This window comes from Formica exsecta, unplaced genomic scaffold (genome assembly GCF_003651465.1).
Source record: "Formica exsecta isolate Colony F162 unplaced genomic scaffold, ASM365146v1 scaffold155, whole genome shotgun sequence".
Lineage (NCBI taxonomy): Eukaryota > Metazoa > Arthropoda > Insecta > Hymenoptera > Formicidae > Formica > Formica exsecta.
Genome location: NW_021848872.1, coordinates 662,984 through 680,716, shown reverse-complemented (window position 1 = coordinate 680,716; position 17,733 = coordinate 662,984). Strand labels below are relative to the sequence as shown.

Here is a 17,733-nt window from a genome sequence, read left to right as displayed (position 1 = left end):
GAAAGAGTTTAAAATATGAAGTGTCGAAATTAAATCGCACGATGCAGCCAAAGAATTTCCCGAGGATAGCAATTTCTGAATATCCCGTTTCATCCTTACAATTCGTATGACGATTCAACACAGCAAGATTTATATGTACATAATTATTTACGCGCCGGTGCGATTCAAGAACCGAGAGACACTTTTCATGTTCCCAAGGAGCTTGCGAAGTCGGCAAATTAAGATTCCGTCGAAACGATTAACTCCGGAAATTTAATCTCGCTGAAAACGAGAAACGATTTCGAAACGGCTCCTTTAATGGTTCCTGTGAAAAGAAGTGAGTACAGCTATTCTATTTAACACTCTAATGAACCGAACGTAAGAATATCGTTAATCGATCGAGTTGAAAAAATTAAGTAATCAGAGACAGAGATAGAAAATAAAGAAACAATATGGCGAAAAGTATAAATCGATATTTGAAATTTAGAGAAATGCGCAAAAATTATTCAACACGTATACATATATCGTCTTACATTATTTGTTGCACAGAGAAACTTCAATGCGCGACAGTACTTTTATAAATGCATTTTTAAATCACCGTCATTATAACTTTGAAAACTACGCTCCCTTCTTGTAACAAGTTGCCCCGAGGTTCGCACATTTACCGTGTCATTATTAAAATCGTTATTATGAACTTATTAAAATTGCAACAACCTTCTTGCGTTAAGGGACGTTGGCGCAAGCACGTCGTAATAAATTGGCATTTGATTCTCCACGCGATGGACAGCGTTTACGTGGTTACGCAAATTCGGTTGAGTAGATTACAGGAAGGAGAAACACTGCTGCTTTTATCTTAAGATGCTTCACAAGCTTCGCACGCAATAAATTCATTATTCATAAATACATGATAATATGTATCTTGTATTTACGCATTTATATGAATAAACAGATTAATTGCAAAATATATTACAATATTTTTCACACGAGCTATTTTGTGATGCTTTTAGCAAAATATCATTTTTGTAGCAAATAATGCGAACTTTAGTTTTAATACAACGGACTTAGCTATCGTCACGTTTTAATGAGTTTTCATAACGCAATGTTTATTAGTAGGTAGAAATTACCATGTATTCTGCTTAAATACACTTTTTATAAAGAAAGAGAAAATGATTTTATTTTGTTCGCTAATATATATAAACGAGATATCTACTGCCGTTAGTTCCGACATCTGTTACATGAAAGTAACATGAAAGTATAAAGTTTTTCTTTTATTTTCTCTTTACTTTGAGAAAGCATTTATGTTCAAATGGATATCTGATCTCCTCTCTCTCACTCTCCCTCTCTCTCTCTCTCTTTCTCTCTCTCTCTCTTTCTCTTGTTTTTAAAAAGATCAGAAAAGATATAAAAAGAAGTTGGCGAATTCCAAAAATTAAAGCGACACGAAGTATCATCTTTATCAATGTATGAGTTTCTTTGACAAGTAAAAAAAAAGAAGAGAATGATTTTTGATACATACAAAAAGTTTGTCATTTCTGAGTACCGAAGAGATCCAATTACGTGTCCGTGATTATATTTTGCGTATACTTTGAAGCTGTCTTTCGCTTCGCTCTGAAAAATTCATTAACATTATGACCGGCCTGCTAATTTCAGCAAAGTGTCCCGCAAGCCATGAATAATTTAAGCAATGCTACGACCCAGTACTCTGAGGATGTATTTCATGCGGGCAATGCAGCAGGCTCATTCATCTTGCAGCCACCGTTCCGCCGTTAATACACAGAACTTTTTTCATATTAAACTGCGGCCAGCATTTGCAAATAACAACAGCGGAAGAAAAATAAAATTTTTGTCACGTGCTCTTCCGTGATAAATCGTCATTAATGCGTGCATTTGAAATATAATCTTCACATATGCACTTTTTATTTTCTTTTTCTTTACATCTATATATAATGAGCGAGAGAGAGAGAGAGAGAGAGGCACATACATATACACACAGATATAAAATTAATGCTCATTTAAGGACGATTTTAATCATTAGCGCCAGTATCCTGCTTTAATTTACAAAATACATTATTTCCCGCGTCAAACACATCCGCTTTTCACTTGAACCAGCCAGCCACGTAACCCTCGCCGACAGGTGAATAGATGCGCAACTCCAACGATGAGTCCCTGTCAGATGCGAGGTGTAGGCGGGAAGGTGGTCGAGGGGTAACAGGTATGGGGCCAGACTTCTGAGAAGGGCTTCGTGGTATTATGCTAATCTCGTTAAACTGAGAGCGGGTCAGACGGTACTAGACCTTACACTATCGTATTAAGATAATAACAATGAGAAAGGGTTGCGCCGCGACGAGGCATATCGGTTGCCGCCGCGCCGGCGCCGTTGCATTATTAGCTCAACGGCAGCGTACCAGCGTAATCTTCTCTCAGTGCTTACTAGATAGGTACATGAGTACTCATCTCCCTTCCACCCGGAATTTCGCGCGGATCCGATAATAACTCATTTAACGAACTTCGCGTCTGCGGATTTACGGCGAAATTGCTGGTGAAGTCGTCATCGCGTTTCCGTCGCGCGTGTTTTAATCGAAATATTAATCGCATAAGACGAGCATTCTCATTGCTGTAAAAAGTGCAGCCTCATTCTTTCCTGTATCAAACCATCTGCTTTTGAATGTGCAAGAGTAAGAAAAATATATCCGTTCTTCTGTATGAAAGGGACATATATTTTGCCTCTTGAGAGTAAATCAAATTATTTGTACGATGGGTAAATTAAGTAGTAGAAGTTAGTGGATTACGCCATCATTACGACGTTAGCGACTTTACAAACGCATGTAATTTCATAGGGCATGTTTTCCAACAAACAAAATTGTTCATCGCAAGCTCCTTGCATGTTTATTCACGCACCGTGTCGTACGATATAACCGTAAAGCGAGAATGTGCATTTCCCTGTAGTAGAAACTATTTCGGTTAGTACCTGTTTTAAACGTGCGCTATAGTTACCGATATCCTTTGAAAAGATATTGAATAACATCTAAAGAAAATAGCATAACAAGCTAAATAATGACAAGAGATAAGCAATGGAATCAAGAAGAAGCAGAATAGAGCAGTTCTGTTAATCATATGCGTCTTATATATCGCATTTTATATATGTATAGCGTTATACTAATTACAAATGCGATAACACGAAAATAATTCTTTGCACAAAACCACCGAACAGCCTGTCGAGTTCCGCTCTCTCCTTCGCGAATTATGATTAATAATTATGTTAAAGCCTCGCCGCGCCGCGCCTCTCTCTTTTGAAGCGGTATGTCGTACCTTCCGCCAGATTATGATAATTTAGCCCGTTCTGAACTTCGCGGAAAATTTTCCAAGGGTGGTGCCCCCTTCCCCCCCCCCTCTCTGCATATAAATATGGAAGAGGCTGATTGAAGGGAGACTGGATCCGCTCGCCTAGACCTCAGTTAACTTGAAAGAGAAGCGTAAAGCCGTATAGAATGAGAAATGCAGCAAGAGCAAACCTATAGCGAAACATTTTCGTCTTTGATTTTATGTTTCGAAAAAACGAAAGATCATGAGTGAAACTAGACATAAATAAAGTAATCGTGATTTAAACTTGGCTAAACTTTTCTGCGCGAACATTCGATAAAATAAAATTAAAAAAAATATATATATAATTAATTTTAATATTATAATAAAATGTTATAATAATCTACGACATTAAATTCTTTAACGCGTAAGTAAGATTATACAAAGTTCCAAATTAGCGAGCGGATTGAATTTCGTTTCGACTGAGCGTCGTTAAAGCTTCTCATCAATTACTCGAAAGTGAAGTACTAAAATTCCGTTGATGCTGGATTAAACTCCGAGATTAAGTACGGCGCCTGTAAAGGGAAAATTATGAAGGCGAAATGTCGGAGAAATTTATCGCCGCCCGGTACACGAGACCGGCATAAGTTAATGATCTCCCGCGTCGATGCGAATGATAGATGGCATTAAATAATAAGCCGCGTAGATGCACGTCATTAAGATAACGTCTCTTTGCGCTTCGGACGGAGACAATAAATTCTATAAATGAGATTGGCGAGATTCGCCTGCATGAAATATCGCGTCGCGATGACGGCATGTTATTAAACGACTCGCGTGCCTGAACACGAAGGTCTTCCATCGGGCACTTTAGCCCATTGGATTAAGTAAAATGTTGGACGGTTCCTGTTCTGATGCAACAGGTGAGGTGCCACACAATTTTTTAATGGACATCACTGAAAATCCTGTAGGAAAGCTGCATATACACACATTACGAGACTACAAATTTAAGCGTTGTGTGTTCTGGCTCGCTAAGAATTTAAAAAAGCTCTCTCCTCTGACAGCCTTTATAATGGGCGTAAAGTTGACGTAGGAATTAATCTTTCGAGAATAGAAAATCGTATACAGAATGCATGAAACGCCGAATATTTTGGGATACTCGTGCAAAAGAGCGAAATCTTAAATTTACGAAGAAAACCGTTCCGAGCAAATTATGAGAAAAACGTTAAGGATAATGTGATTCCGTAGAAACCAAGACGCGTACGCTCCTTGAATAATATATTAATAGCCGGAAAAACCGTCCAGGTGTACTCAGAATGCGGGCAGTTTAACATGCCTGTGTAGGGATTGCAGCTGGCCTTGCGCCAGTCTGTTAAGTGGTCCACGTTTTCCATTGCTATGTTATTTGGACTGGGCCCGACATTCGCCGACTCTCTTCTCCCGCCCGGATTCGTACGTACCTGCACGTTTCAACGATGCACTCCGCAGATAGAACGATCTCGTATCCTTCCGAGTGCCGCTTAAATCACCAGCGCTCTTGACGGCGTTTACTTGCGAGAACGAAATTGTGTTGGAATTATTGTAATTTCATCGCAATTGGGATGAAGTCGTTATATATGGTGTCGAAAATAACACACACATACTATCTTTGCTTCGTATATTATCTTAATATATCACTTGTACATATAGGTATATCCGTTAAATGTTTCGGGTTAAAGTGCGAGGTCTGAATGTTTCAATTTAACATTATTATTTCTGCAATTATATTGTTACTGCAATAAATTTAATGCGATATAGCTACATTAAATTTATAATAAAAATTGATGTTGCTATGACAAAAAGGGATTTAATAATATAATACGAGATACTTTTTTACGCGATCTTGTATATATATAATTAATTCTATCAAATTTGATCAGTTTGTTGTATTACATATTTGTTAAATAAATTAGTAATTATATAAATATATATATATATAACTTTTAATTTATTTAACGAATATATAATGCAACCGTATATAACTAATTAAATTTGACAGAATTTTGTAGAATTTTGAACATGTTGGGAAATATAAATGCATCGAGCTATTTGCATGTAATGTTTTAGTTAGGGAACTGTAGTAAATAGAATTAGGAATCGCTGAAACACAACATGGAATAGAGAGAGAGAGAGAGAGAGAGAGAGAGAGAGAAATAGAAGCTTACCGACATAGGTACACGTATGGACATAACTAGATTTGGAATCCCTAGTTGCTTGTCGGAGTCTCCACCTATATATATTCGCTTACCATTTCATAGTAGTTAAATTTCCTTAGCAGAATCAGTAGTGCTTAGCCAGGTAATTAATTCGCCTTGCAAAGTGTACCTACCTTGCAAATTATTATCCGATCAATACAGTGACATGTAAGTTCAATAATAACATATCCGTATAGAAGTTCATATATATATACACATAAATCTTAAAAAATTATATAATTAATATTTGAATAACCGTCTTCGTAATTAAACGCAACATTTCATCAAGAGTTTAAACAAATTACTCATAAATCGTTTACTCGGCATAATCATTCGGTTTAGAGATACACGGGTAAGTAACGGCTCCACCATTGTGAACGAGATTAAATTTCCGTCATCTTAATTGATGCTACAAGTATGCTTAACGGCATTATGGTGTTGCTGTTATCCGCGCATGATGTATCACCGCGCTAATTAGACGCAAAATTGGTTAAGTCCAATCCCGCAAAGCCGCGCGGGTAGCGATACGTATCCCGCACGAAGTTAATCCCGCGGTTGCTATACGTCAGGTGTAAAATGTAATCCGTGTGTATGTACGTGCACGCGCGGAGATGCATACAGGCGCACAATCAAAGTCATCGGGAGTTTACGCTTCGGCGGTTTGACTGCGCGATTATGCTCGGGATAGCAATAATGGCTGCTTCGGAGGTCGGTTAGTTCGGCAGATATGGGAAACGTAAATTCTCCTGTTCTCGGTTGAAAACACGGATTAGCCGGTCGGCAATTTGATTATCGCGAAATGTCCGGAACGGAAAATATTACAGTATCGCGGAAACGAGATCCTGCGCAAGTAGAGCAACTTATTTTTGGCGCGGCGCGTTGCGTCGCGCCCGCCATGTGGCAGATAAGATCTTCTACTGCGAGCGTTAAAAGAAAACTTTTAACGAGATTCAACTTATCGTAACGTTGCACGTTCCATACTTTCATGCACTTCTTCGTGAAAGCGTTCGCGAGGCATCCACCATCCCCTTTCCCTCTTTCTGCGACTCTTTAATCCGACTCGTACAATTCTCTCCGTATTGTACTTTAAAATCGCGGAGAGATTCAGTCGAACACACCGAGTCGTCGGATAAAACCCGCGTGGGGGAGAAGTTGCATGGAGGAGACTTCGCATTTCGATGTGTCCGTCTGAACCGCGTGTGTATTCTGGGTTAGCGTTCTGGGACCAAGCCGGAACGTGCCCGATTGATAATTTAATATCGCACGAGAGTAGCTCGGAAATCAAGCTGCGCTCTCGCGGTAGCGCCGCGCCGTCTCGGAGTTTGTGCCTATCGGGATTTCCACGTGACGAGCGACGTGCACCGCAAGGGAGGTGGCTTGTGCGCAGACTTCACAGTCGAGCGATTGCTCATGATTATGTGATGGTACGATCGTATTTGTGATGGAAAATACTTCGACGACCCGACGAGAGAGTGCAAACAAAAGAACAGGCGAAATCAAAGTGTCTCTCGGCCTTTAGTTTCTTTCGAACGATCGATGATTTTCAAAACGAAAATTATCGCAATCGCGAAATATTAAATCGCATAAAATTATCTAGGTATGCTTTAGGTTGCGGCAATACCAAATGTCCAGCCGTATTCGTAAAGATAGAAATGACTATGGCTTCCATAACGCGACAGCGTGCGCCCGCGGATCAGACGGGAAAATCTGCTTAGCGAGCGAGATGCGCCCGGCGGTTCGGTGGCAGCGATATTATAACGGGTTTACGAATATATGCCGATATATCGATTTTTCAGATCCGCACCGCCGAGCAAATGGGGTCGGATGAACAGACGGTGCGGGGGATAATATTAGTCTTTGTCGAATATTTGTCGAAGACACTTTATTATATTTTTAATATCTTAAAATTAACATCAAACTCGCATCAAGAAATTAAACACGCAACGCGCGTCCAAGAATAAGTATTTTCTGATATTGAATTTTCCAATAAATTACTGCTTACGTACATGATATCATATGACAGTATTATAAATTATTCGTACAATTTACAAAATCATTTGTCACAGTTGTGTGTTTGAAGGTTCTCTTAAAAGAAACCAGCCAGAAAATGCATATAATACGAGATAGTTAAATTCTACGACGACGTTGAAATTTTATCCGATATATTCACGTGGCGTAATCAGCTTTCGTGAACGTCGGAGGAAGATACGCCTTGAAGGAGACGCTCCGCAGACTCTACGCCGTTATACACGGGGTTTTGCGGTGCACCGATGCGCGCACTCGAACGAAACTGTAGTATGTAAATACGATATTGTACGCGCGGTGCGTCTCTGACACACAACTACTACTCATCGAAGCTGCCCGATAGTTTCGTAGCATTCCGCTTACAAATACGTCGGCAAGCAAAACTGTTTCAGCCCAGCTGCGAAATGATGATAGGACGTGAATAACAATAGCGGAGGAGCGGTCTTATAGAAGGTTCCTTTTAATTACGGGAATAGAGGACGGGCGTGGACGAAGGAGATCCGACGGAGGAAAGTCCAATTTAATTAGAAGATCTTGTCGATCGATTCGACTCGGTCTACCCAATCCGGCCGTTACTCCTTTCCCCCCCTGCTGACAAGGACAACGAGCTCGATCGTTAACGCAATTCCAACTCCGTAACGTTATTACTCGTTTGAATCTAGCGCTAAATTGAATCGAATTTCTCAACTGGAAGTCGGACTGGACGTTACAACGAGTGAACTTTAAAACTTCTTCTACACAAATCGTCGAATATCTCGAAATACTGCGATTTGTCTGTTTATCGATATATATCCTCGCGACAATAATTTACACAAGGATTCGCGTTAATTTTTAATATACATCTATAAAGACACTCTTAGATATGCTTGATAATATAATATAAATAGACTGATATTTCAAGACAAGATTAAGATTTAGATGAAAAAAGAGATAGTGTATACAGCTATAATTTTTATCTTTTTTTAAATAGACAGAGAAAATATTTGCTTTTCCATGGAATCAGATGTTCCGAGTAAAGATTTAATTAGAGGTGGATGTACCGGCAAGTTAGAAACCAGCTAGTACGAGAGAAGTGTGTGTAGCAATACACGCGTCACGTGTATGTCTGTGTATATATATGTACGTATGTGTGTATATACGAGAGAGAAACGGACATCCAACCGGAGGCTTGGCCAATTAGGCTAGAGTAAGAGAAATCAGTTTGGCTAACTTAGTTACGTCGCTTTTACGGGATTGAAAACGTTCCGACAAAACACTCAGGCAACCGCATGAACAAACCTAATTTGCGATACGTATCGGCGACTGGAAAACGAAGAACAATTGCAATGATCCTTTCTGTGTTTTTTTTTTTTTTTTTTTTTTACTTCTGTGATTGGTTTTCGCAGAATGTTTCAACGATAATTACGAATGAGTTCATATATTCGAATCCATTAAAAAAAAATCCTTCTAAAAAAATGTATGTGTGTGTGTTGTGTGCATGTTATGTAAGTAGTGTATTAAATTCTGTATTAAATATAGCAAATAAGAACGATACGCGAGATGCGGTCAATAAAGCAGAAATAATGTTTTAGACATCGCCTACCCTACACTGTTTGCGTCCGTGTCCCGGTACGAGAACTACAATAATTGGTTAGATTATCGGTAGGATATGGTTATGGGAAGTGCGAGAGGCTCCTGGCTTCGTCGAGGTAATCTCGACTCTGATTGCGTTTGACGCATCATTGAGCGGAATGATGAAGGCACTCATGAATCTTGATGTCGATGTAACCTAATAGATCGTTCTTGTCGTCCTTATAATCTGGGAAGTACTATTGTTATTTTTCACTTGTCTAACGTTTTTCTTTAGACTAACGTTTAATTTAACAAATATCAATTCTTCAATTCATTTACTTTCTAACAAGATTGTTCGAAACAATGATAATTATTATATTTTTAAACAATTTTACATAATATAGTGTTCTGCTATTCTTAGTTTAATCAAAGTTAAATCAAATTGATAGCATTTTATCAGGAAATATCTGAGGAAATATCATTGTCAATAAAATATGTCATAATGACATATATATCTTATGATAACATAAATTCCGACGCTTTTGCACTATCACTCTGAATATAAGCGCAGCCAAACAAATTTATTCGATTCGCGATATGGTTGACCGCACTTGATACAAATACAAAACTTTCCGCTCACTAGTATGCGGTGTGTTCATAACGCGTAATATGTCCAATTTACCATGTTCAAATATTAATTCACTATATCGTTATATGGCAATACTTATTAATGTTTGACTTCACCACGTTTAAATTACATTCGCCTCGCACTATTTTTTTTCATCGATTTTCCTTCGTGTATTCATCCATCTCTAACCAGTCTCTTCCTCATCCATTTATCTACATATATTTTATTCTTTCCCTCGCTCGTTCGTCGGCAAATTGAGAAGTTTCGCAATATTAATAGCCTGCGCGGACAAACTCAGATAACAAGATTGCCAAGCAAACCAGGCAGGTGGATTTCTATACTAGTAGAGCTGCTGGAATTGAGTTGGAAGCAATTTTTTGTAGTTACAAGCTATTACATATTGATGTAACGTACGTTGAGGAGGATCGGCGTGGAAAAAGTGATATTGGATGTTAAAAAAGTGCTCGTCAGCTTTCTCGACGATAATATAAGAATACCAAGATAATGACAAAATCGACGAAATGTCAACGTATCATTAACTAATATTTCATGCTTGTATTATACTATAATTTCCTTTCATAGTTTCCGCAAAGCAAGGACGGTTAATGTGTTGATGCAAACTTAATTAAATAGACCTTAATGGGGAAGTTACGTTACTTGAGAATTGGGAATGTCACCTCGAGTAACAATAACTTACGAACGATTTAATGCTCCTCTTCATTAGATTCCGCCAAAGCCAGGATCGTGATTTGTGTTTAATTATCTCGATGAGGTACAGATTAAGGGAAGAAGAAATATTTCCGTAGAAGTTTTAAACTTTGGATAAAGAAAAAAAATTATCTTAAGGAAAGATTAACATATTAATTCGAAAAGAAATTATAAAACAGAACTTTTCTGATGCTCTCAACAAAATTATATATTAATTAAAAATATATATATAATATTGTTTAATTAATTAAAATTAAGCAAACTTTATTTCCGCAAAATAAATAAATTCGCTCCGAAATTATCATTAAAGAAAACCAACAAGGATCAACAAGCACTTTTTTTACACGCTGCTGGTTTGCTTCCTTAAGTTCAGTATCAGCAATTTTTGCAGAAACGACCAGCTTTCCACTTTCGATTTCCTTTGTTTTACGAATCGATAACGATTGACTAGAGTTTACGAGTTGTCGCCTAGTCGGGATACCACCCTAGGCAAACGGGAACCTTTTGTCGAAAAAGAAGAAAGGTAAAGGCGTCTTCATTGTCGAATGCTGACTGGTCCTGGTTTTTATCACTGGCCCTAGGGGAGCGCGGAGGCATCCGAGGCTGTAGAAAAGCAGGTTTGCCATCGTTTCGTACGTTTGACGTGTCCCAGAGGGAACATCGGTAAACTGACAGGCCATCTACTTCTATCTTTTATGTCTTTTCGCGTAGGCGCCGTATGCTCGAGTCGCGTTTTTGTGCATCGAGCCTGAAAATCCCCAGGAAAACAGTTCCTGCGTGACGCAATATTGTCGAACAATCGGGCGCGATATAAAAATATTTCAAAGAGATACACTTTATACGAGACAAAATTATTAATGTTAGCACAACCTGCTACATTTAATCAAAATCGGAAAGAGAGATTTCGCGCGTGAACGTTTCTTTTTCCATTCAGTCCGCAATAATGTAAAAGATAAGCCAGACAAAAAGCGGTCGGCTTGTTAATTCTTGTAGGTCTGTAGGTACTTAAGTTAACATGCTAACAGTCGTCTCGAGTGGCCCGAATAATAGCTGAGGGTCTGCCAGTCTATATAATACGGTACGGTCATGTATATACCAGATACGTTTGCACAAGAATACTACAGTATGACAGTCACGCGTATACATACGCGTTTCCGTTCGTACAATGTTTATTAAGGCACAATAATCCACCGCGTATCGCATCGTTGTATCTTAGCTATTAAAGAATACCGTACGCTCACAAAGTATCATGTCAAACCTTTGCGACAAAATATTTTTGAGATTATCTAATAATGCAAAATATATTAGGTTTTTTTTTTTTTTTTTTTTATAAGATTATCATGCTTATTTTCACTGCAAAGAAGAAATATGGAATTTAAAAGAATTCTTGGGTGTATTAAAATGGCATGTTTGAAAATAAAAGAGTTCTTAATTGTTTTATTTTTCAATTTCTCTGTATTGTTGATACTTGGACTATAACGCCGTGTTATAATGGCCCAATTCATTAAAGCATTCCGCAGTTTCCGCGTATAATGAAATCGCAATTACAGATATGCAAAATACTGCTTCTATCAGCCACGGAAAGTGAACGACACGAAGCAAAGATGCCATCTGAATTGTCAAATACTTGGAGAGATTCCAATATTAACTGTTGGAATGCTGCTGGAAATAATGGAAAGGAAATGATCGCAGTGCTGACTGTAGAGAAAACGATTTTTCCGCGAACGGGCAACCGGGACCACATATCCAAGTATCGATAAAATTCCATTTCACGCAAATAAAAAAGGAAACAAGAATTTCACGACTCGTTCCGGGAGGTAAAGTAATTCCGGCTCGGGTAAACTACTTCCGATGAGTTTCGAAACGCGCAAGAGATATCGTTTATTTGAGCAAATCTCGGGTAAGGTATACACAATCTGAGATTCCTCTTCGCGTAAGTACGGCGGTCCGCTAAATAGCTGGCAGGTCATATTCCTTGCTCACTACAAAATCGATCGATCGCCACTGATGAAACTTTCAACATAGTCGAGGTGCTGAGAAACTACCACGAGAAATCTTCACGAAGAACACGGAGCGAGGAGAATAACGCAAAGCACGACGCCGGGATCTACCCGCGGTAAAGAAGCGAGGCAGTTAAAGAGCACGATGAAGTAAGAAGTTGCCGCGTTGAAACCGCAAGCGGGCCCGCGAAGTAGCGGAGCGCAGGAGCAGTAATTCCTTTCTTCAAAAAAGAAAAGCAGTAAAAACGGCGATTAAGGCTTTTAGCTGGAATGCCGGTTCCACGTGCTTCTTCTCCGCAATGCGTGTAGGAAAAGCTGCCCCTCTAAACGCCGTTGGAAGAAACGGTTCATGGGTTCGGTCACTAGTTTCCATCCTGCTGAGCAGCTTTCCCCGGGACTCTGCGGTTTCTCCATGCTATAAATACCGACACCGAAGACCAGCCAGAGAGAAGGTGGAAACGGAAAAGAAATGGGAATAACGCTACACACAAGAAAGAGAGCACGGAGACAGAGAATGAGAGAAGGAGATGTGCGCGAAAGAAATAGCCGGACGTGCAAGGGTGGAGACGAGGAAGAAAGATGTTGAAGGCGGTCGAGGAGAAGAGTGAGGTCGAGCGCGCAATTCTTTCTCCATCCGAGTGCTTTTTGTACGAAAAATGGAGTTTCATGAGAAACGTTGTCGACACACACACACACACACACATATACACGTACATACACGGGCTATACGAATACGACCAGCTAATTATATTCGTCTGATCTTGTCTCATTTAAATTACATGCCGTTCTCGCGATGATAACGTAAGAATGCACGCAGAGATACGATCCTTCTATTAAGAAATGAATTTGTCTTAAACTTTAAAATGCGAAATGTTTGCCGATGATTCTGCATCGAGGATGAAATATCTAAGCGGCGGATTATCGTATAATTTTGTCCTTATCGTATTACAGATCAGCACGGTCTCACTCTTTTACACTTCTCTATATATTCCCGTGCGCTTGTAAAATACACAGAGCGGAAATGGAGACTGCATTATTTTGCAGTGGAACGATGGAGGATGCTTCGTGTTGTAAAGTAAAACATATAAACTGGCAACAGGATGTACAGACGGCAGAATATTATAATTGAATTGCTTTTAATTAAAAGTCGAATCTCTCTACGCGTTAGCCAGACGACATATATACGTAGTGCGTTGTACGCGTGTGGTATCCTCCATTGAGGAATCGTAAGACACTTTTATTCGTGACAGATGGCAGTGTGGGTAAGTGGTATACTGATCGTTTCTGTCGGGGAGAAATGGTCGAGGATGTAACGATAGCGCATAATGGAGAGAAAAATATTGAATGACGAGGCAAGAGCGGGAAATGTCATTGTCGCACGACGGCGACAGCGGCATTTCCCGTCATGGATTGACAACGACGGAAATTTCCTCCATTTCTGTGAAGATTACGCGATTGGATCGACCGGCCTCTCGCTCGATTCCCATAGGGCCCCGATAGCGTGGTGGATATTTTATGGCATCCGAAGGAGAGTAACTTCAAATTACGCTTCTCACGTGGGGTATACGATTTCGTTGTAACTTTACTCACGGATTCTCCCCTTCCTCCGCGGTGAGATACGGCACCATCGTTATCAGGAGGTCTCGTTGGAATTTTTCGATTGTCGCGTTGATATCAAACTACGGCTGCGGCGAAAACTTTAATACTTAAGCGGCATTTAAATGTCAGCATTTAAATGTCACGTAAATCATGACATTAAAATGCATCGAATTGAATCTCTCTTTCTCTCTTTTTTATCAGATTAAAATGCGTCAGAGCGATAGCGATAAGAGTTTTACGATGAATAAAGACATGTCATACACGTACCAATATTACAGCATCATCAGCGTTGACACAACAACAAGAAGAAAGCACAAAAATATTACCGGGCCAAATAGCGATTCTCATTATAGGGAATTAACGAGCCGCGATCGCGTGCGGTCAAAAATCCGGTCTCGTCACGTCGCGACGTATTATTGATCACAAGTCATTGTCAATGTGAATGTACGATATCCTCCGGCCCGCGACTAACGCTCGAACCTATCGCTGTTATACGTTATACGTTCAGTGTTCCAGCGGTTGTATCGCGATTATCGTGCTCATATACACGATATATACAACAGCCACGCGACAACGCGCCGTTGCCGATACCCGGTCGGGGCCCTATTGTGGTTCTCGGTCCGACATGTTGGTAACGAGCTGATCATTGTTATAACTCACGTTGTCGCGTACATACATATATATATATGTTCGTACGGACATATATATACATATCGTATACACGCGCCACATTTGGTCGTCGCGTTTAGTTAAGACACGAGTTTCCCCACACAATTGGAGAGAACGGATCAAGCGATACGATCAAACTAACTTTGTTCTCCATTCGCGAAAAATCTACGAAAAGTCTACGAAAAATCAATCAATCCGAACGAATCCCGCGTTTATTTAAACGTCCTAATAAAGATTCGCGCGGGAACGTAATTGATTTCTCTTATTAACAAGTGATACATATCGTATACACGCGCCACATTTGGTCGTCGCGTTTAGTTAAGACACGAGTTTCCCCACACAATTGGAGAGAACGGATCAAGCGATACGATCAAACTAACTTTGTTCTCCATTCGCTTGAATGTCTACGAAAAATCAATCAATCCTAATAAAGATTCGCGCGGGAACGTAATTGATTTCTCTTATTAACAAGTGAAAGCAAATATTATACAACTATCATCCTATGTTTTAACTATTCAATTATCAATACTATGATATTATCATTATTATTTATATAAGAAACTTTTGAGAAAATCTTTGATAAGCGTTTTTGATACCGAGATTTGATGTTATAAAATAATGTTAAAAAAGATGTGTTTTTTTAATATTTGTTTACTTCGAGCATATATTCAGCGATATCTCGTTGTCGAAGGAAACGCAAATGCATTTTCTTCCATTTGAAATGCAACGCTCAATGCATCGACTTTTTTGTAATAAATGTCGGGAATACAGTTTCGCTGGGATGCATGTACCAGAGAGTGGCGTTAATCGATTCCATTCTCAGACCATTATGTAACGCCACAATCTCTATTTCAATTTGGCGCAATATACATGAAGGAACCAGAGAAACTTCCGTATATTTCTCGAAGAGTAATATTAAAGACGAAGAATAGAGGACTGAATAATTAATCGCAAGTCGAGTATGAAGCAAATTGCATAAACTTGAGAGAAACTAGAAACGGGAATTAAATGGTTCTGTAAATGTTTAGTAAATTAGAACCGATGGTTCGATGCGACTATTGCGCGATGACGTAAGAACACGAATAATACGTAGGTAAATGTTGTATATATTTTAAGAGATGTATTAGAATTCCATCTGTTGTCCATAGCCGTGAGATCAAAGCAATAGAATATTTCTTTCAATGTCGGTCCGGTAATACCTTGCTTCTTCAGATATATATTACTACTCTGTTGTGTAAGATACATGCTATAAAATATAAATATAACGATATGATGTAACATGAGAACGTTGAGCTGGAGCATCACCGAAGGTCTCATATAGTCACGTAAGCGTTTTATCTTCAATGTACAGAGAGCGTATTAAAATTCCATTTACGAAAGTCGTCGTTTGTAACCGAGATCAAAGCTACAAAATGTTTTTCTCCACGTCTCTGCGCGTGCAGATACGTTTCTCCCTCCCTCAGAGATTATTTAACACAGTACATAAAATATAAATTAGATTTTATACATGGAATTGAAATATTTTAATACCGTTCTCATAAAATATTATAATAAATATTGTAAAAAGTACTCACTGGACTGCTTCTATGTATATATATATATGAATGAAGAGTAGTTATATATATTTGATTAACATGCGCTATTATTACATAATATGGACAGTTTTACGTTACTGCATACAAATAATGCCAAGTTTTTTATTTGATGTTCGTATAAGTGTCGAAGGCTTTTTATAAAAATAATATATAATATTTATATATTATATATTAGTGTGTGCTATATATATCGGCAATTTTATATAAAATATATTTGCAATCAATTTTACCAATTATTTGTTCATTCTGGAAAGCACAAAGACAGGAAAACGTGTCTGTACCAATCTTTCCTCGGCAACGATATAACAAGTTGATTCACTTACCCTCTCCGCTTACACGCGCGCGATGCACTATAATGAATATCTCAATATTCTTCTCGTCATAACAGAAACGCCATGAACCATGGAATTGCTCGCCGCCATCGCTGCTATACGAACAAATTAATTTATTATTTTGCGTTATTACGGTTAATATTATTTCGAGGAAATAACCTATAATAAAGAGTACCTTAAGAAAGCCGCTGTGTGCGAGAAAATCCGTTGAGCGAGGATATAATAGAAACAGGATAGAGAAAGAATATTGAGAACAAATGTTAGGAGATAGAAAGATAGTACAGTGATTTTAAAGAAAAGAAAAATAAACACGAAAGATGTACACACTTTGCGCATAACGGATATATTCACGAGGATAGCTAATATGTTCGAATGCTCTGTCTCTCTTTCTTAGGCCGATATTACATTTGTCGTACGACAAACTTTTTAAGCATATTGATTGGCTGCAAAATAGAAACTTTCTTGAGTCTCTAGAAATTAGCTAATCAATGCGCTTAAAAAGTTTGTCGTACGTCAAATGTAATATCGGCCTTAAACGCGATGCATTTGACCCGGAAATAGTAACTATCTTCAAGCGTGACGTGTGAGTAGCGCCAAGTGTACTACATATAGAATAAGAGAATAAAAGAATGAGAGAGAAAAAATAGAAAAGGCAAAGAAGACGAGAGAAAAAAATAACGAAGAGACAGACACGATGTAAAGAAGAAATGAGAAAACTTGGCATGGAAAAAGACTCAAGAGAAACGCTAAGCAACGGGAAAAGCTACAGAAGATGAAAAAATGCGAAGAAGAGGGAAAGTAGCGCGAATGGATTCAGTGAGAAGCAGACAGATGCGAAAGATGATAGATAAGAAAAGAATGCGAGAGAGAAAGAGCGAGAGAAAGAGAGAGAGAGAGAGAGAGAGAAAGAGACGGGCGCAGATGGACAGAGTGACGGAGCAGCGAGCGAGACGGAACGACGCATGCGCGTGGCATGGGTGTATCTTCGGCTTTCCCCCTCTCGCGGTCGGCCTCGCACGCTCCCCCACCCGCACTACTACCCGTGTACGCTGCTCGACTCAGTTACCGGGCCGATTCGCGAGTGTAGGGACTTCGCGCTTTTTCGCTCCACGACGC

General features: G+C 39.1%; 1 protein-coding gene across 1 annotated transcript in view; it reads left to right on the top strand.

The window, feature by feature from the left end:
- LOC115233019 (semaphorin-2A) overlaps positions 1 to 17,733 on the top strand; it is a 367,181-nt gene that overhangs the window by 54,501 nt on the left and 294,947 nt on the right. The window lies entirely within an intron of this gene.